The 20,835-nt window shown below is 45.7% G+C and overlaps 1 protein-coding gene, 1 long non-coding RNA gene and 3 other non-coding genes across 5 annotated transcripts in view; 3 read left to right on the top strand and 2 right to left on the bottom strand.

Moving 5' to 3' along the window:
• Nucleotides 1-20,835, top strand: part of LOC140721496 (uncharacterized) — a 1,502,390-nt gene that overhangs the window by 698,377 nt on the left and 783,178 nt on the right. The gene's annotated exons all lie outside the window — the stretch shown is intronic.
• LOC140721492 (uncharacterized) overlaps nucleotides 1-20,835 on the bottom strand; it is a 692,273-nt gene that overhangs the window by 599,799 nt on the left and 71,639 nt on the right. The window lies entirely within an intron of this gene.
• Nucleotides 9,273-9,356, top strand: trnap-cgg (transfer RNA proline (anticodon CGG)). The gene is given in 2 exon segments: nucleotides 9,273-9,308; nucleotides 9,321-9,356. It is a non-coding gene; the product is annotated as a tRNA-Pro (tRNA).
• On the top strand, nucleotides 14,819-14,900 carry trnas-uga (transfer RNA serine (anticodon UGA)). Its single transcript has one exon. It is a non-coding gene; the product is annotated as a tRNA-Ser (tRNA).
• Nucleotides 18,761-18,832, bottom strand: trnae-cuc (transfer RNA glutamic acid (anticodon CUC)). Its single transcript has one exon. It is a non-coding gene; the product is annotated as a tRNA-Glu (tRNA).

The following is a 20,835-nucleotide window of genomic DNA, read 5'->3' as shown; positions in this document are numbered from 1 at the left end:
GAGGTTTAGAGTTAGAGTCCGACGATCGTATTATGGCCAATACATTCCAAGAGATACATCAGACACATCCAGATATAATATTACAGGATTAAATAGCAAAAGCAATTTACTTAATAGTCAACCAATAAAAAACAAGAGACAAATCTGCAGGTATGTGTGTGCCATTCCAAACACACATAATAGACAGAAATCAGTACTTGAGAAACAACAAAAATATGCTGACTTGAAAAATAAAATTGAAAGACTATGAAAAGGGTATACAATGTCCCAGTTGTAATATCCACTGGTGGTTTCATCCCAGACTCACTGCACAACAATAATTACACCGACGCAGCAATATTTATGTAAATCTCCAGAAAGCTACAATAATAAACATCACTAGAATAGTAGGAAAGTTCCCAGCAATTGAAAAATGAGTTTTACCAGTCTTAGCTGTGAGAAAAAAAGAAAAATTATTTACATACATGCGTTTGTACTGGAGTGAATGCAGAGGAGATTCAACATGTATTTTACTCAGATGGAAATTTGGAAAACTGCCGAACTCGACAGTTACGATTCGGGTCTGTGTACAGGTGGATGTTGTCTGCTCATCGCGTGTTGACGGATCCGATGTTGGGTGCAAACGGCTAAATCTCATTGCGGTGCTGCCCACTCACTGCGAGCTCGGACCAGTCCCGATCTGACCGTCGGGGTGCTCACTGTGAATTCCGTCCGCTCTCCTTGTGACGGCCATATTTCCCGCAGCTTCTCCATTTCCTCCCCGTCAGCGAGAAGCACCGGCTTTGTCCGTCACTTGAGCGGTGAGTATTTACACTGTAGGGCGGGATTTATTATTGAACGTGGTTCGGCGATGATGACAGCGGGGTTATGGTCAAAAATCCAAATAAGATGCAGGATGAATTTAATCATTGGTCGGAGGTGAAGGTCGCAGGGTGCGGGCGGCGAGGTGTCTGTTCTCATGATGTGTCACCGTCGGGCTGCAAACCAGTTTTATTCTCCCCGCTGTCACATTCTCCAATAACCGCCGGTTTTGCACAGTCAAGGTGGAAAAATGCCCCCTCCCACCACTGAGAAGAATTTAGACATTTTATTTATTAATTAGTTGACATGACCGGATATCTCGCTCCTCTGGGGAGCGTCACAAGGAGAGCTCTCTGAACTTGGACTGAGTTACCGCATAAATAAACGTGTTTAAGCAGCAGCTTAATACCATCAGCATGTATCCGGAGTGTTCAACATTTTCCAAGCCTTGGAGTGAGTACGAGCGGAACCGGACGTGGGGGAGGCAATGACGGGAGAATGGGAGCACAGTGGATAGTGGAGTGGAGACACACGGGGAAGAGAGAGATGGGTAGAGAAACTGAGATAAAAACGAGAGGCAGACGGAAGATCAGCGAGGTAAGGGAAAGCGAACGAACTAGAGACGTGAGGGAAAATAAATTTCAAAGGAACAGACACTTTGGTTAGAAAGACTACGGCTGAGAAAGGTTGGTTGGAATGAGATTGGGAGTGGGTGAAAGAGTTATAGAGTGAAAGAAGTGGCAGAGGAAAGACAGACTGGGTGAAAAGGGAGACTAGTGGAAGAGAGTCTTGCAGAGATGTGGAGAGGCACGGGGGAGCGAAAGAGAGAAGCGTAGGAAGGAGAAAGACTGGGAGAAAGACGGGAGAAAGGGAGAGGTTGAGAAGCAGCGAGTGATAAGTACGGGGCGTGAGACAAGAGAATGATACGCATAGGAGAGTGACGAGGAGAGAGAAACAGGGCGAGGGAGAACGAATGGGCTGATAAAAACCGGGAGACAGAAAGCCTTCGGGGGGGGGGAGAGAGAGAGAGAGAGAGAGAGAGAGAGAGAGAGAGAGAGAGAGAGAGAGAGAGAGAGAGAGAGAGAGAGAGAGAGAGAGAGAGAGAGAGAGAGAGAGAGAGAGAGAGAGAGAGAGAGAGAGAGAGAGAGAGAGAGAGAGAGAGAGAGAGACTAGGCGGGGAACAAAAGTCTGAAGGGGTCGGAAGACTGAGGAGAGGAATAGACTGATAGGAGAGAGAGAGTGAGAATGCGGATGAAAGTGTGGAATGAGAGCCCCTGCGAGGAGAGAGACTAGAGTCAAGCAAGAGACGGTGGGGGCGGGGGCGAGGTAGACGTGAGGAAGACAGACTGGACAGACAGAAACTGGGGGACTTGAGAGAGGATGAGTGAGAAAGAGAACAGCAGGGAGATACTCTGGAGGTGACAGACACGGGGTGGGGGTGGGTAGGATGGTAGACTGGGAGAGAGAGTCCCGGGTTGGGGAGAGATAGCGGGATTGGAAAGCGACAGTGATGGGAGAGACAGTGGAAGACGGGAGTGATAATGGGGGATAAAGGGAGACTGGAGAATGTGCAGAGACGAGGGGTAGAGAGTCTGGGGAGGAGAGAAGGACAGGGGAGAGGGACGTAGGAGAGAAGACAGTTGAGAGGGAGACGGAGCCAATGGCCTTTGGGAGGAAAACGGCGGGGGGTGGGAGAAACTGCGGGTGAGTGCTGGAGGAGAAAGTGGACCAGTGTGAGAGAGAAACAGGGAGACAGTGTGCGGAGAGATTGGCGAGAGAGACGGAGAGAACTTGGGGAAGAGAAAGACTGGGTGGAGATGGACTGGAGAGAGAGAGTGTGGCGAGTGACTGAGGGCGAGAGACTGGGGAGAGACAGAATCGGTAGATAGAGACTGGGGAGAGAGTGATTCGATAACAGAGATACTGGCGAGGGCGATTGGGGGAGATACATTGGGAGAGAGGGAGATAGAGACCAGGGATAGAGACTTCTGGCATAGAGATTGAGCGGACCAGTCTGGGAGAAATAGACTGGACAAGATAGACTGATTGGAGAGAGATTGGAGAGAGAGCCTGGGAGATAGACTGTAAGAAGAGAGACTGGGGAGGGACATGGACAGGGGAAAGAGAAACTGGGGAGAGAAACGGTGTGAGAGAGTTTGTGAGAGAGAGAGTAGGGAATGAAAGAGAAAGGGTGAGTCAAATACAGGAGTAGAAGAGAGTGAAAGGTAGAGAGAGAAATGGAATAAGAGAGAATAGGGCAGGGAGAGGCTTGAAGAGAGAGACAATGGAGCCGAGTGGAAATTGAATGACAAGGTAGGAGACTGAGGAGCGGGAAGGGCGGGGTAAAGAGGGTAGGGGTAAGAGAAAATGGGAGAGACCACTTCGGAGGCGAGATAGCGACTGGGGGATGAGACGGAGAGAGAGAAACAGCGGCAGAGAAAGAGACGGGGGAGAGAGTGTGGCCGGAGAGTGTATGTGGGGCAGATAGAAGAGGGAGGGGGAGAGAGGGAACGGCATGAGGAAAAAAGACGAGCGGAACGGCTCAGAGAGAGAGAGAATGGAGTGCCGAGGAGAGATACTGGGGGTAGAAGGCGTGAGAGATGGGGCGCGAGGAAGATGAGGTAGAAAGAGAGCGAGGGGGAGAGGTAGAACCAGACCAGGAGGAGGAATGCTTGGGTGAGTCGAGGGATCTGGGTTGGGGAAAATGATTTGGAGTGGGAAGAGAAGTCTGAGTGACGAGGGAGATGGGTAGAGACCCGGAACAGAGATTATTATCAACATCATCATTGTTATTGTTGTTGTTTGTAGTAGTATAAACATGAGATTGTGCTGGAGTGAATGCAATGGAGATTTAATGTGCAGTTTGCTCGAATGTTTTGTTTTAGAAATCAGGAAGTGTAACTCATTCCTTCCTTAATGCGGAGAGAACATTAGGATTATCCATAGAAATTTGTACAATTATGAACAGAATGCACGAATTTTCTGGAGTTGTTTTATTTTTTTTGCATAACAAGTTTATCTAATACGAAGGAGAAGTGTAAAGTTTACTGCAAATCTCGGCTGTTTGTTTTCGTTTTCGTGTCATTCCCAAGCAGAAGACAAAAGTATCAAATGAGTTGCTTTCCTGCCGAATTGGTCCTGAATATGCTCAGATCCTGACCCGCTCTGTTATTACCCAAAGGGAAGCGGTGGACACTAAAGAGGGAATACAGTGAAATGATAAAAAATAAAAGTTAGGATGAGTTTAATTTTTGGTCGGAGGTGGAGGTCGCGGATACTAGATCCGTTCTCCAGGGAGAGCGAAGCGCAGAAACAAATATCGCTGTGATGATTGAACACTCTAGTACTAATTGTCTGGTGACAATAAAGCAAAGTATAAAGTATAGATTCCGAAGGGTCTGCTCCCGTGTTGTGTGTCTCTCCCTTTTATTTTCACCGCTGTCGCGTTCACCGGGTGACCGCCAGAAAACCTGGAACCTGGAAGAGCCTATCCCTCTCCAATTAATTTTTTTGTTTGTTTTTTAACGAGGTCGACTTGCTAGCTCGACAGTCAACCCAGGCATTTTTGGAGAGCGTGCAAGGTAGCCGGCCCGATTCGAACCGGAACTTCTCGCTCCGAAGTCCAGCGCTGATGCCAGTATGCCACCAGCCGGCATAGATCTGTAGCATCAGCACTGAAATCGGAGAGACCGCCTCTGAGAAGAATTTAGATTTTTTGTTTATTAATTAGTTGAATAATTGATGCGAGCGGATATTTCGCTGCGCTGATGAACTGCTCTCTGAACTTGGACTGAGTTACCACATAAATAAACGTGTTTGTGCAGCAACTTAATATCATGAGCATGTATCCGAAGTGTAGAAATATGTACTCCGATTCGTTGTAATTCTTTGGATCCAGTCCGGCAATCAGGTAATAAAGGAATTCGGCAATATTCACCGACCACAGGATGATGAAGCTTCCGGAGATGGTGAGAAGTAAGATCACAGACCTCCTCCTGCTCTCCATCTCCGGGTCACTGCGGTTCTCCGCCTTGCTCTGACCCCTCAGCCCCTGACGGACGCGACTAGTCACTAAAATGTGTCTGACTGTCAGAGCGTTGAGCAGTAGTATTAACACAAACGGGAGTAATGGCGTTAGGACGGTAGTAAGCCAGTCATATCCCAACCACCCGGGATCCGTATAGGTGCCGGGCTTTGGAATACAGTCCCAAGGTATATTGTCAATGACTTTCGCAGGATGGTATGTAAAGAATCTGGGCACATTATTAAAACAGAGCAGAACGCCGGTTGTTGCCAAAACAACAGCCGCAGTTTTCCCGGTGCAATATTTTGTTTTCAACTTCTGGCAACAGATGGCGACAAACCGATCAAATGTAAAAGTGACGGTGAACCAGACAGAACAGTCTGTGGCTGAAAATCCCAGGACAGAGATCACACTGCATACGGGGGTGATATCCAGGAAAGTCCCGGGGAAGTAATAATAACTGATCCGCCACAAAAGGACCCGAAAGATAATGGTTAGTAGATCCGCCGTTGCCATGGCCACCAGGTAGCGAGTGGTGCAGGTGGAGAGGCCGCACTTTCCCCGGGACAGGATCACAATCGCCACTAAATTCACTGGGGGGACAGCAGAAAGATAGAATGAATTACAGTCTCGCCGCTCCCTGGGTCTCACGGCCGGGATAAACTGGAAATTGAGAACAATCAAACTTTGCAGAGAACTCATTTCTGGAGGTTGACAAGTGTAAAGCGGGAGTGACCGATGCCTGAAGCGCGTGAATGCTGGATGAACAGGAATAGAACGCGGGACTGGAAGAGAAACGCTGTTACAGAAGGAGGTATTGCCAACTGATGGCCAAGGGCGCTATGGAAAAATCAATATAAATTTCACACCAGAAGGTTCTCGACTAGTTTGTGAGGCCTGGATACCTCGGCAACTGTCTAGGCGATGCTGCTTACCGAGTTCCCGTCACTTATGTTCTGGCAAACTCCATATAGTTCGAAGGCGTGCTCCCTCCGTCTCTGTCCACTTCCAAAGTTCGTTGTTGAAAGCAATTTTATTTCCCGCATTTTCATGTCTTATTCTCGCTTTGTTTGCATTCTGCAACAACTTCTCTTCGTGGCTCCTTCACACCGTGTCAATGGATCTTAACAGAAAGTTTCAGTGTTCGCTTTTAAAGATTTTGCCTGGCCCGCTGAACTTTGAGATATTTTGAACGTTAGTGATTAAACCATCTAATTTTCAAAGGGAAGTCAATGTAGATACTTTAAAACATTTGTCACTTTTAGGGGTTGCTCCGATTTCCTGCGGCATTTTGCTAAATGCTTCCGTGCTTTTTTTTCGAGAGCGGAGTATCGCCTTTACCCGGTCTGACCTGTCACGGACACTGCCGGATTGACTCTTTCTTCTTGCTTCACTTGACGGATAACAGAGCGTGGAAACAATTCCCGGTACACTAAAACGCAAACACACCCGATATGAATTTTGAAAACTCCCGATGTTTTTTACGGATTCTCACTCGGAAGTGATGTCTACGGTTCTCCGCTGAATGTCACTGGGGTTTCGCTGCCCGCTTTCCCTTCGAGCTCGCAGCAGTTTCTGAAAACACCGCGCAATACCTTTAAATTTGAATTTCAAACATGTATCACCATTGAGACGGATAAAACCAAGTAACCGGTAAAGGTGCTGGGCGCAGTGAATGACGGGAGTTTACTTCGACAGCGGCTTTGCATTGATAAATCAAAACTAGACGTACGAAAAGGCTGGATGAACTCAGCAGGTCGGGCAGCATCCGTTGAAAGAAGCAGTCAACGTTTCGGATCCCTTCGTCAGGTTTCAACGGATGCTGCCCGACCTGCTGAGTTCATCCAGCTTTTTTTCCACGTCTTGATTTGACCACAGCATCTGCAGTGTACTTTGCGTTTGATAAATCAAAACTGTCTGTTCTGAATCCACAAAATGAGTCCATCTCACCGAACTTCCTCTCCACATCTGTGTCAATAGTCGGTTCATTTTCAGCTGACACCGCGGATTAATCTGCAAAGGAGCTTCTGGAAAAAGCACAGAGTTTTGACACAATGTTTGCACCGATACACCGGCATCACAACGCTGTCGGTAACTGAACGAGACCACAGACCGCGCACATAGGACTGCAAATGATAGTTCGCAGATATTCTTACCAGGAACTCCGATAACGGCGATGATCAAGTAATATGTCTTTCTCACTCGGTAAAATGTTTCAAGCATGCTGTGTGAGATTCAGCCTGTCTTCCAGCTGCCTGCGATCTCACTGAAGAAACTCTGAGCTGATGAATCTCCACGGTCATTCATTTATACTCGCTCCGGCACACTGAATATTCAATACTACACAAAGCTGACTGTCTTACAACCGCTGGGATAAAAATAAACATGATGTCATTCGATTACAATCCCAATTGTGATGAGGGATGGATAACTTGACAGGAAATTACAAAATCTCCAAGATGAAGAAATGACGATGCGAGCTGTCAGCGAATGTTGTTGTGAAACACCCTCAGGATCGTTCTCGGTTTCATGATTGTTATTGTTGATCTTGTCCATTGCTTGGCTCCGTGGACTTTGTCATCACAGACCGATGCTATACTGTTCGTCGCCTGTTCCGTTTGAGTGGCAATAAAACACATCAAAAAGAATATGCTGTTTGTGTGCTCCTGTAATAGAGTCTTAAACCAATAAAGTGCCCACGCCTGCTATAGGACATAGGAGGAGAATTAGGCCATTCAGCCCATCGAATGTGCTCTACCATTCGATTCTGGCTAATTCTGGATCCCTCTCAACCCCATACACCTGTCTTTTCGCCATATTATTTAATACCCTGACCAATCAGGAATCTCTCAACTTGTGCTTTAAAAATACCCACAGACCTGGCCTCCAACGAGGTGTGTGACAATCACTACTCTCTGGCTAATGAAAAATATCCTCCTTACTGCTGTTCTAGAAGATCGCCCCCTCAATTCTGAGGCTTGCCCGCTACTTCTGGAAATCCCCACCATAGGGAACTCCTCTCCACATCCACCCTGTCTGCATTCGGTAGCTTTCAATGTCTGACGGCATCCTTGCTCTCGATGCTTGTTAAACAAGAGGAAGCCTGCTCACGCATGTAAGAAAAAAACTGCATCAAAATGTCCACTGTTATCCTATGAATGGCAGAAATCCAGACATTGCCCACGACGGGTCAATAAATCTCACCTTGAGTGCGGGATAGGACGGCAGCTTACTCTTCTTCTTCGATCAAAGTCAAGAGAAGCAGATCCAGAGAAACGGACCGCACCCAGTCGGACACTTGTGCTGAAAGGGAGGGAAAACGCTGATCAGTTTTGACCCGGATTTTGTAATGGATTTTGAGAACATCAGAGGAAGTCATCAGGGGCTCTCCGTCAATATCAAAGGCAACTCGCATTCGTCCACAATGTCTCCGACCTCATACCGTCAGGCAGAACGTACCACGGGCTGAGAACAAGGTTTGTTCGGCTGGGTAACATCTTCTTCGCCCTGTGAGACTTCTGAACAGCTAGTTGTCATCCATTAAACATTATTTGTGGCAACGTCTGTAGCATTATTCACATATGTTTAACTATATGTTGTACTGGATATGCACTTAATGTCAACTTGTACAGTTTACCTCCCGAATATATATTTAGTATCTGGTAATGCTATTGTGCTAACATAATTTTATGTGTTGTATGTGATGTAGGTTTTGTGTTTCCCTGCTCAGACCCAGAAAAACGTTCGTCCAGCTGTTTGCCTGTTTACGGTTTAATAGCAGTAAATTTGAAGCTGAGCTTGAATGATAACTTCGAAGCGGTTTATGTGAAAGCGCAGTTGATGTTGCCACAAAACAAACGGGCAAGGTCAAGGACGGGATTCGGACGCACGTTTGCAAAACAGAATAGGTTACCAGTACATCGCTTTAACCTCACCACCACCTCGTCGGTTATTCAATGTTCTGCATTCCAACAGGCTGGAGGAACTCAGCAGGCCAGGCAGCATCGACGTGTGAAAATTCGTCCTGAATAAAGTTCTTAATGCGTGTCAGTTATCAAGCGTCTCCGCTGTTCATGAAACAAATGCTTCTATACACCCGCCTGAAATCATGCCAATTATTCACCGTCCAGCAGCCGCCGGGGCAGGGAATTGCTCAGAGGCATCTCCCAATGCAAGAAAAGTATGCTCGGAATTGAGTTTTAAACAAACGTCCCTTGTTTGGTTCCTTTCCATTGGCAAACGCATTCTGATCTGCTCTACATCAGGTTCCGTTATATTCTTATTTTGACTGAATCAAGTAACGAATACTCTTGTAATCTCAAAGGAATACAGGCACAACATATATCGAAATCAGGCTTTCCTCTCAACAACGGAGAGGGCAACGGGTTTTCCACCAATTAACTTCAAATGGCTTCGGAGTTCAGTTGTGACGCAATCTGCGAGTGCAGGCTCGTTGGTCTAGTGGTATGATTCTCGCTTCGGGTGGAAAAGCACATGCGAGATGTCTCGGGTTCAAATCCCGGACGAGCCCCGTTATTGGACATTATCAGTGATTTGCTTCACGACTTTTGCATTGACGCTCGAGATAATTGGCTATATCAAACAGAAACACTGAAGAAGGAATTGGAAATAGTTTTCAAGGCAGATAAGTTTGAGGTTTCCCTTTTGACATTTTGGAATGTCAAACCAGCTGAGTATTTATTCTAGGAATGACAGAGCACCGGGGAGTGCAATTCAGCAGGGAGAGAGAGTCGTAGAGAGGCATAGTTTGCTGAAACCCGTCTCATGTGCAGAGAGACTGTGGGAAAGGTGTTCGGCACGCTGCCCTCAGGAGGTCAGTGTAGGAGTTGGGAGACTGTGTTGCTGTTACACTCTGTTGTGGAAATACGTGTAAAATGGAAACAGCGCAGCAGTCTTTGGGAAACGACGGGTCTGCATGTTGATGAGCGCTGTAGACATTAATGTGGAAGAACAAGAAACTTTCAAGTGAATTTACATTTCTTAACCTCTTCCCTTTTCCCGACCAGGACACAAGTGCCTCTAACTTGCGTACAATATCCGTTTATACATTTCATAGGGTTTCGAATCGGTGCGGGCAGAAATTAGGTGACAAGCGAAACTGCTCACTCCGGTCACATTGTTGTGCCAAACGCTTGGGGTTTCGAGAGCTGCAATCTTCCCACTGAACTCATTTTCTGCTGATCCAGATTGAGAGTCTCAGTTCTGATCTTCACCAACATCTGTCTTACGGATGTGACTTACTTCAGAATCAGAATCAGATTCGGGTTTAATACTTGGGACGTATGTCGAGAAATCTGTTAAATTAGCCGCAGCAGTACAATCAATACATGATACATATAGAAATAAAAATCAAACATTCAATTAGAGTAAATATATGTATATTATATTGGTAAATTAAAAGTAGAGCAAAAACAGATAAAAGAGTGATGCAGTGTTCATAGGTTCAATGTCCATTTAGACATTGAATGGCAGAGGGGAAGAATTGGTTCCTGAATCACTGAGTGTGTGGCTTTAGGCTTCTGCACCTCCTTCCTGATGGTAACAGTGAGAAGAGGAATGTCCTGGGTGATGAGGTCCTTAATGACGGTCGCCGCCTCTCTGAGGCACCGCTACATGAAGATGTCCTGGATACAACGGAGGCCTGTCCCCAGGGCGGAGCTGACTAATTTCATAACTTACTGCCAGTCTCGCCGCTGGCTTTTCGGGACAGCGATGAAGATCCTCCATCCCTGTCAGTCGGCGACGTTCAGGGATTCATTCATCGTGTCATTAGCTTCCTCTCGGTTTGCGCAATTGCCTGCAAAGTCCCGGATAGCGATTCAGAAATACCGGCGGGTACATATGTAGACGGACTTTTCACTTTCGTTTCAATGAACTTTTCTTTGACCAGTTCGGCTTGTTATCTCTGAGCTGAACCATCGAAATTGTGGGAGCGGTGGACACTCTCAGTCTGCCCTCCACCATTTGACTTGTTTGGCATAAGTGACCCTACCAAGAACCAAAGCATCAACTCCTAACTCCAGTCAGCTTCGTTCTCCAGGTTACTGAGCCACGCAAGCCTTCACACCGCGACTAGGTTGTGTTCTGTTTGGAGGCTACGGATGTGATCACTAATTACAAGCCAACCCTGAGACGAATACCAGGAATGTCTGACAACAGACCGAGCTGAAACCAATCACGTGAAAGTGACAGTCTCAGCCCATCCTGCGTTTGCAGTGAAATGTGCAAACCCTTTCTGAAGAGTGTCGTTCTCCGTGACGCCGCTCGCTGCTCCATTCTGTAGACACTGAACCATTTCAGTAACGACCCAGGACTGATTACACACAGTCACTCACACCGGGTACTCCGGAAGAAAAGCCATTGCGTTGTCTGTACTGCTGATCAATGACTGGGACGGGTGTAGCATCGAGGAGGCAGCGACTCTCTCTGCTACCCATGCTGCACTCGGAACTTGGAGGAACACATCTTTTACGTTGACTCTGCAGGCAATCCCGTTTCTAATGACACCCATAGGCGTCTCAGCATCAGATGGATATACTGGTTGGGTGGAGTCGAAGCAACAACCTTCTCATCAATTTTAGTAAGACCAGGGAATTAATTGTACTCCAGGGAGAATGCGTCAGGTGAACAAACGCAAATCCTCACTGGAGGTTCAGAACGGTGAATCTATGGAATTTGTTGCCACGGGCGGCAGTTGAGGCCGGGTCACTGGGAGTATTTAAGGCGGAGATTGATAGGTTTCTGAGTAGTCAGGGCATCAAAAGTTATGGTGTGAAGGAGGGGGAATCGGACTAAAGGGGAGATTGGATCAGCTCATGATGAAATGGCGGAGCAACCTCGATGGGCCGAATGGCCGACTTCTGCTCCTTTGTCTTATGGTCCTATGGTCTTCTGCGTGAATATCTTCAGGTTCCTGGGCGAAAACATCTCAGCGGATCCATCCTGGTCCCAACATGCTGACGCGGTCACTGTGCAGACGTCATAATTGTTCATTAATGACATTTAGAAGGCTGTCGAAGAATCAAATGCATTTCTGTGGGCGTACCTGGACAGCATTGTCAATCATTGCGTCACAGTCTGGTGTGGGGCGGGGCTCCAATGCGTAGGATGGAAAGAAGCGGCAGAGTGCTGTAGTGACGGGCACGCCTCGCCAATATCATGTTCTCAATACGGTGCCAAAAGAAGGCTGGGTGCATTATTCAGGACCTTCACCAGACCAAACATGCCCTCTACATATTTCTACCCACGCGGGTGGGGAGTGGGGGAGTGTGGCGTGGGGTGGTGGATGTAGAGGAGTCTGAAAATAGAAAATCACATTTTTATTAAGAGCCGCTTTTTCTGCTCAGCTTAGATATTTCTCAACACATGAACACATGAACTCTCCCTAACAATTCCCTTATTTAATTTATATTTATTTTATTTATTGTAATTTATAGTGATGTACAGAAAATGTTAAAAAAAAATCCTTAATGAGAGATAACATAGGATCCGAGGATAGGAGTTATATATGGGCCTCTAGCAGTCGACTTTGATTGCAAATGACAGCGGGAGATGCACAAGGCATGTGAAAATGGCAATATTACGATGGTCATTGTAGGATCTCAACATGCAGGTAGTTTGGGAATGCCTACTGATTGTTTTTTTTAGAGTACATTGTGGTTGAGCCCATTAGGAAAAGGCTGTTGCGGATTGTGTGTTGTGTTGTGCTTTGACCAGGTAGATTAGTATACAGGAATGCTTCAGAGGCAGTGATTGTAATGTGATCGATTTTATCCTGCAGTCTGAGAGCGAGAATCTAAAATTAGACGGATGAGTATTCCATGCAGTAAGTGGAACTGCATTGGCACGAGTGAGGAGAAAAGAAAGGTGCAAACGATTAATATTATTCTCAAAGCCTGCATGTACAATACAACTCTGATATTCGTCTGCTCCGGACAACATCTGAATACAGGCAGGCCATGGATGTTGATGTAAGGACGGACATCAACCCCGGCACTATAAAGGAAATGAAACAAATCTCACAAACCCCAAACTGTCTACTCCCCCGCAGCAAAATAATAATAATAATAATAATAATAATAATAATAATAATAATAATAATAATAATAATAATAATAATAATAATAATAATAATAATAATAATAAAAGAGACAATAGCAGTCCCCCAAATCATCACTGGCAGAAAGAAGTCAGGGATGATAACAATCCTCGACCGCGTCACTTGCATGGAAACACAACAGCAATAACATTTCCCGACCACGTCATTCGCAGAGAATAAAGTCAGGGACGATAACAGTCCTCGACCCTGTCACTCGCAGAAAACAACAGCGACCTAAGTCTAGGGCTGGCCAAGTCGATTGGAAAGGGGAACCAGCAGGGTAAACGGCAGATCCAGCAGGGCTGGTGTTCTAGGGGCAATTGGAAAGGCGCAGAGTAGATGCATCACAAATAAGAATAAATATTCGACAGGAAGGATGAGGCAACAGTGGATGATACTGGAAAGTAAAGACAGAATAAAGGCAAAACTGAGGGCTTATAATATAGCAAGCATTAGTGGGAAGCTAGAGGTTTGGGATGCTTTGAAAATACAAAAGAAAGCAAATAAAATTTGATGAGAGCAAAACATAAATGGCTAATAATAGAGAAAATACAATTTTTTCAGACATATGAAGGATAAAAGGGATGCGAGTGTGGGTATCAGAAAGCTGGAAAATGACACGGAATAGGGGGGAAAAGAAAAGGGACGAACTAAATAAATATTTTGCGTCAGGCTGCTCTGTGGAAGACTCCAGCATAATGGCACCGAGAAACATGTGTCAGAGGGCATCAGTGAGAGTGGATGTTATGGCTCTGGAGAAGGTGCCTGTGAAGCTGAAAGCCCTGAAGCTGTATGTCAACGGGACCAGTTGGACTACACCCCAGGGTTCTAAAAGTGGGATCTGAAGATTCTCGAGGCAATAATAGTACTCCTTCACGTGTCATTACATTCTAGAATAGATCCTGATGGTTGGAAAATTGGGATTGTCACTCCACTCTGAAAGAAGGAAGGGAGGCTAAAGAAAAGAAAATATAAGAAAGGTAGCCTGACTTCAACGTGTTCAAAAACTCAAAAGATTAAAACACATTTAAGATCAAAGACAGTTGAGGAGAATGGGAGAAGGTTTGTCAAATAGATCATCGTGTGGTACGGTGATGCACATTGGAAGGAAGGATACGGTGGGATACAAAGGTTTGGGCACCGATGCTCAAAATTTCTGTTCCTGTCAATAGCTAAGCAAGTAAAAGATGACCTGATTTCCAAAAGGCATAAAGTTAAAGATGACACATTTCTTTAATATTTTAAGCAATGTTACTTTTTTTTTATTTCTATCTTTTACAGTTTCAAAATAAGATAAAAGGAAAAGGGGGCGAAGCAAAGGTTTGGGCCACCTGCATGGTCAGTACTTAGTTACACCCCCTTTGGCAAGTATCACACCTTGTAAAGGCTTTCTGTAGCCAGCTAAGAGTTTCAATTTTTGTTTGGAGGATATGCGTCCATTATTCCTTGCAAAAGGCTTCTTGCTCTGTGAGATGCTTGGGCCATCTTGCATGCACTGCTCTTTTGAGGTCTGTCCACAGATTTTTGATGATGTTTAAGTCGGGGGATTGTGAGGGCCATGGCAAAATCTTCAGCTTGTACCTCTTGTAGTAGTCCTTTGTGGATTTTGAGGTGTGTTTAGGATCATTATCCTGTTGTAGAAGCCATCCTCTTTTCATCTTCAGCTTTTTTACAGACGGTGTGATCTTTGCTTCCAGAATTTGTTGGTATTTAGTTGAATTTATTCTTTCCTCTACCAGCGAAATGTTCCCTGTGCCACTGGCTGCAAGACAAGCCCAAAGCATGATCGATTCACCATTTCCGTTACCGAAAATAAATCAAGTACAACCCTCACTTCAGGTGCAGTGCTACGGTAGGTGCTGAACATTGATGGAGCTGCGATGGCCGAGTGGTTAAGGCGTTGGACTTGAAATCCAATGGGGATTCCCCGCGCAGGTTCGAACCCTGCTCGCAGCGCTCACACTACAAGCAGCAGCGTGTAGTTTGCCAATAAAATTCAACACCCTGGATGCTGTCTGAGCGCTGCCCCCAAATGTGTTCAGTTGACAATCTGCAGTTGCCTTGCAAAATACCTGATCCACCCATCGGCTCGCCATCTCTGTTTCGTGAACAGTTTCCTTTGACAGTCTCACCGCAAACGATCGTCCTTTATTTTAATCCCAACGAAGTACATGACCTCACACATTCCTGCATTCCTGTTTATTCAAAATAAACACTTTAGTCCAGTTTCCGCCCTCACTGAACGAACCAATTGCAGCCTAAATATTCTCATTGCAACCCGGCAATTCACGTCATCAGCCTCTCACAGTAAGGACAGCCCATAAATGAGGGGCGATAATAGACCGTCATGACACTGCCGATAAAAATTCTTCCAATCTGCAAAGGAGCAACGTCGACACAGATAGCACCGGATATTGGGGTTGACCTTGGGTGTCTAAGGTTATGAGACAGAAACACACGTTCAGCGGTTCAGGAACAGCTTCTTCCCGACTGCAATCAGAATCACGAATAGACTTTGAAGCTTAGAACACTACCTCACTTTATTAATATATTTCTGTTTTTGCATATTTTTCATAATCTATTCAATATAAGTAATTGATTTACTTGTGTATTTACTATTATGTTTTATTTCATTTGTTGTTATTATTATTATTTTCTCTCTCTGCTAGATTATGTATTGCATTGAATTGCTGCTGCTAAGTTAACAAATTTCCCATTACCTGCCGGAGATAATAAACCTGATTCTGATTCTCTGTTCAACGCGGTACTTTCCCGATTCGATTTTCATTAACGACATGGATTTCGAGGTACTGAGTTCTGATATCGTATCCAGCACAGATCTGGAGCCGGTAACACGTTCTTCAATAAATCCTGTTCCCTCGGCTGGGCAGATTCGAGAATTTGTGGAGTTGACATCCCATATTTCTGTCAGTTCAATTCTCGCAGCATTTTTAGCTGAGAATGTATATCAGATTATGAGGTCCTGATTCAGTACTTCAACGCAAAACATTGAAAATTTCTTCCACCACACACCTCTCACACCCGCATATGCTGGTCGACGTCTTGAGTTTCTACTGCACGAAAATAACCGACAGTGATTCAATTCATCTGTATCTGGTGACGGGTCTAACCGAGGGGATCATGCATTATACGCAATTGGTGATTACCTCAAAGTGAACTCAAATTTATATTTATGCGCACATCTATGTGTACGCACAAGCGGAATGAAAAATGTACTTGCTGATGGGTGGGGACAGGTGGAAACTAGCCAAATCGACATGCCAATACAGTTTATTTAGCGACGATATTTTTACTTTGCAACCGAGTGTCTAACAATAGATTCTGTGTAGAAACAGGACGATTGATGCCGGTGTGTTCTACAACTGTACGGATGCAGAGCTCCTCGCTTCGTTCACCAAGGGACTTCCTTAAGTTAGACAGCGGACGATTTATCGCACTGAGCAGAATCCTTGCGTCCAAATCAGACAACAACACACACAAAATTTGTGTCTGTTGTTGTTTGAATTTCCAGCATCTGCAGATTTCCTCGTGTTTGCAATCCAAATCAGAACTAACTTTGGAATTGTAAGAATTAATGGCGCTAATTTAATGTTAATTGCCTTTATAATTGAAGAAACTGGGAGAATGGCATCAATAAGTAAAACGTGCTCCTGCTCCCTCTATTAAAGGGAAATGTGTAAACGCATGAACCATTTCTCCTCCTCAGTACAAACGGTGTTAATACTTACGAGTCCTGCAGCGTTCGGGTTTAAATGAAGGGACGGAAAGATCCACTTCGTTTTGTCGGTGAGATGAGTTACTCTGGTGGTCAAAAAAACGCTGGGAGGAAAACAGTGGCCGAAAGTGAACATGAAATTGATAAATTGCCGTGTAACTCTCTCTCTCTAACTGCCTTTCAAATATCCCTTGTTCTGTCTACGATGTGACTCTCTCCCCTGCCTCACATCCATGTTCCTCTCTCTCTAACACACCCATACACACATTCTCTCTCTCTCTCTCTCTCTCTCTCTCTCTCTCTCTCTCTCTCTCTCTCTCTCTCTCTCTCTCTCTCTCTCTCTTTCTCTCTCCACATCTCACTCCCTCACTCCCACACTTTTTTCACAAGTTGAAGCGAACGGTTAGCTATCAATATTCGTGTTCAGTGAAAGGAAGCGTGAATGCAGTGGGACGTTTATAGATTTCCCTTTACAAGACAGCTCGGGTGGAGTGTAGGGGAGTGGGTGTAAACTGGTGCTGAAATGTCGGTGCGAACAGGTAATATGACATGAAGGAGTAGCGATTTTTTAAACAAATCTGTTCCTGGACTTTGGTTCAGTGCTCCGTTAAGACATGACCACCATGTGAAATTTCGGTTAGCTGAAAACACTTGAATTGTCAACTTATAAAAATATTTCCATATTCAATAAGATGTGTTGTTCAGCCGCGGCTGGGAGAGGGGAGATTGAGATTGTGACTGATTCGCTGAAGTGGGCAGCACGGTCTCTGAACGCGAAAAGCTTTCGCCGTTTCATATCACTCACAGTACAGACTCCCCATTGCTCTCTAGTCTAGCGAGCGATCCCGCCTATTGCCATAGACAAATCGGTTCGCTGACCTCCCGTCAAATCAACCTCGCCAATTGTCACTGACGCGGCGTCATGGTCCGACATCAACCAATCTCGTCAAAGTACGTGCAACTACCTAGCTCCCATTCGTGTATGCAGATGTCAATCCAACTTGTTATCCAATTGCGGAAAGGGTTTCACCCGAGTTGCTCCCTCCCACAGACTCTGACTGCCTCTGCCTCCCCAAAGTCCCGTCAATACTGAGCAAAACTTAGAACAATGTCCCATTATATAACATTCATATCCATATGCTTCTGATCGAAGCTGGGACGCTGTCAGGGCGTCGAAATAAAGGCGGGCGACAGAAGTTTATCTCCTCTCACCTGGGGAGACGGTAGAAGATTTGCTGGGGGACACCGACCGATTTTTGACTCGCAACTGCGGTATGGGGAGGGGGGAGGATTGAGAAAAAGTCTGGGCCAGCCTGATCTTATTGAATGGCAGGGCTGGCTGAAGAGGGCTAGAGACTTGCCCTTCTCTCTGTTGTCTGTCTGTTTAAAGAAAAGGAATAAACAGGCCTTTCTTGGGTCTGCATGCTCCCCCGTGGATATAATAGTTCGCAATCTATGTCATCAGTTTGCCTGAGGAATCTTTTCCAAGTCTGAAACTGGCACAAGATTGATATCTACCGTTTGTTAATGATGCAGAATTGTACAATTTATGTTCTGCGTACTGTCTGTCTTTTCGAGCCTGCAATGACGCTGCAAGTGTTTCATTGAACCTGTCTCTCACCGTCCCTGTGAACACGGCAATACACCCGACCGGACCTGACAATACTCACTGAGATTTGAGAAGTGATGACCCCGGGCAGAAGAGTCAAGGTGATGTAGGCAAACTGAGTGAGTAGGACCAGAGTCCAATATGGGAAATGTATGGTCACCCTCTTCTACAGAGAGACAGCATCTCTGAGTGGATTGAGGTACAGTGAGGAGTGAAGAAGATCAAATCTACATTGTATCGATAGCAAGTTATTGTCTGTAAGACCTCGCACAGTTATTTCCAGCTTTATTGAGACAGCACCTGCGATATGTTTCTCAATGTCATCTTCTGCTCATATATTTTGTGGTTTTATGGTGCTGAATCAGGCGGATGCAGGTTAAGCATAGACAGGAATCGGGTTGTTGTGGAAGCAAGTTAATACACAAAATAATTTAAAATAAGCACATTAAATTACAGCAGGAAATATCTTAATTCCCTGACCGGGAATCGAACCCGGGCCGCGGTGGTGAGAGCGCCGAATCCTAACCACTAGACCACCAGGGAAACTGATAATTTTCTGACTACAGCAATAGACAACTACCAAACCAGCAAAATATGAAACAAAACCTATACATGAATAATAATGAATTAATGTGATAAATATTGTCACGAATCTATTGCTCAGCAATTTGCAGACCGCGTGTTCACCCAGTGCTTCTGGTTAAGGAACACTCTGGACTCTGAATGAATCAGCGGGAAACACTCTTTCTCCGGTGTCTTTATAAAGATTGTGACATTTAGATTCTCTTATGAGCCCTGGGTCATTTTTGTTTCTGTCCTCGCCTCGAAACAATTCAGTAGACGGCCCCCGATTCCCGCGACATTGTCGCCGATACATCTGGTGTCTTGTTCCTCACCCTCCGCCTGGGTAGAGGTAGGAGAAAGAAAATCAGACTCCAGAATGCCCGAAATACGGTCTGGGGATGGAATGTTCGGCTTTTTGATCGTGTTGTAACCGTGGTCGAGTGTGCGGGAGCCGCTGGTACAGAGGATGACTTGCTGATGATAAATAAGCCTAGAATTCTTTAAATAAGCCTCACAGAAACCCCGCAATGATCTGAAAGTCCTCAGGTTAGGCAGGTCCTTGTTTGCTGATCGCGGCACTCAGTACATGGTATGCTTGCTTAACATCTCCTCTGGCGGTATGTGAAGTGCCGTCCGGATCAATGAGGGGAACCTCTCGGTAAGCAGCACCGACAGAACTCAATAATTGGATGTTGTGATTGGGAGAACAAGGATGCGGCAAGACCGCTATGTACGGAGAGCATGAAGAGTTAGTTATGAAACAACACCGCCGTTCCACCGCCCCCACCCCACCCCCAGCACCACAATACCTTCTTATCTTCTCCGAACGGTGGATCGAGAATCCTTCCGGCTGTTCCACCGAACTGAGCCATGTCTCCATGAAACAGAGAAGACAGCAGCCCCTCATTTCCCTCCGAAACTGCAATGCTGCACTTACATAATGTATCTTGTTTTCAAGTCATTGGCCTTTGGCTAAGAAGATGCCGGGTAGAGGATGCTTCATCGTCCTTCGATTTAGTCTGGCTTGAAGTCTTCCGAATCGACCTCTTTTCCGGCAATGGTAATGGCTGACCTTCTCTGATCGCTGAAAGGTGCCACACCTGTATTACCGAGAGTCAAGTCCACCTGGTCCTTCAGCAGCTCATTAAACTGCCGATTAATTTAGACAGATCAACAGTACATTTCTTAAAGGGAAACTAGGGGTTTCAGATGGCAGCGACAATGGGTCAGCTGTAATACATCTAGACATTTTGCGAGCTGTCGGCAATACGTCGCGTGCATCGCCAGTGCCATCGTGGATCTTTGGGTTTATAAACAAATCTCAACTTTCCTAAAGCCTTATCAATAATGTAGACATCCCGCTCTTACTGGAGCCTACAAAATGCATCACCTCGCACTTTATCTCTCTCCTGTCTATCCCCCTCCCGCTTTCTACCGACACCAAACCCCCGACTCCGATCTCTCTCCCCATCGAAAATCTTTCACCAACCCCCGATCTCTCTACACACCAGATTCCTCGACTTCCCCGGCCTCCCTCCACATGGTCTTTCTCTACCCTCCTCTATCTCTCGCTACCTCTCCTGCCTCTGTCCCCGCTCTCTTTCTCCCCAGTCTCTATCTCTCGTCTCTCTGGCCAGAGTCGACTCCTTTCCCCGGTAATAACTTTTCTCTTCATTGACTGTTCATTGAGTATCATGGAGTGAAGATGGCGTGTGAATCTACGTGCTTAGTTAGTTGAAATAATAAAAATTACTTGTTGGCAAATGCAGATTCTCTGCTCCTCACTGATCATTATTACTGGGGGTGATTCTTGTAACAGTGGCGTCCATCAGTAAAGTTGCCCACTAGCAGGTCCCGCCCTCTGCACAGTGTTACCATCAGGATGGAGATACAGAAGCCGGAAAGCTCAGGCTCAGCGACTCAGGAACAGACACTTCCCCTCCGCCACCTGCAGCTCATCTTTTTTTTAATCTCTAAATTTA

The sequence above is a fragment of the Hemitrygon akajei genome, unplaced genomic scaffold (genome assembly GCF_048418815.1).
Source record: "Hemitrygon akajei unplaced genomic scaffold, sHemAka1.3 Scf000057, whole genome shotgun sequence".
Classification (NCBI taxonomy): domain Eukaryota; kingdom Metazoa; phylum Chordata; class Chondrichthyes; order Myliobatiformes; family Dasyatidae; genus Hemitrygon; species Hemitrygon akajei.
The sequence above is the reverse complement of the archived record's forward strand: the minus strand, read 5'-3'. Positions and strand labels throughout refer to the sequence as shown.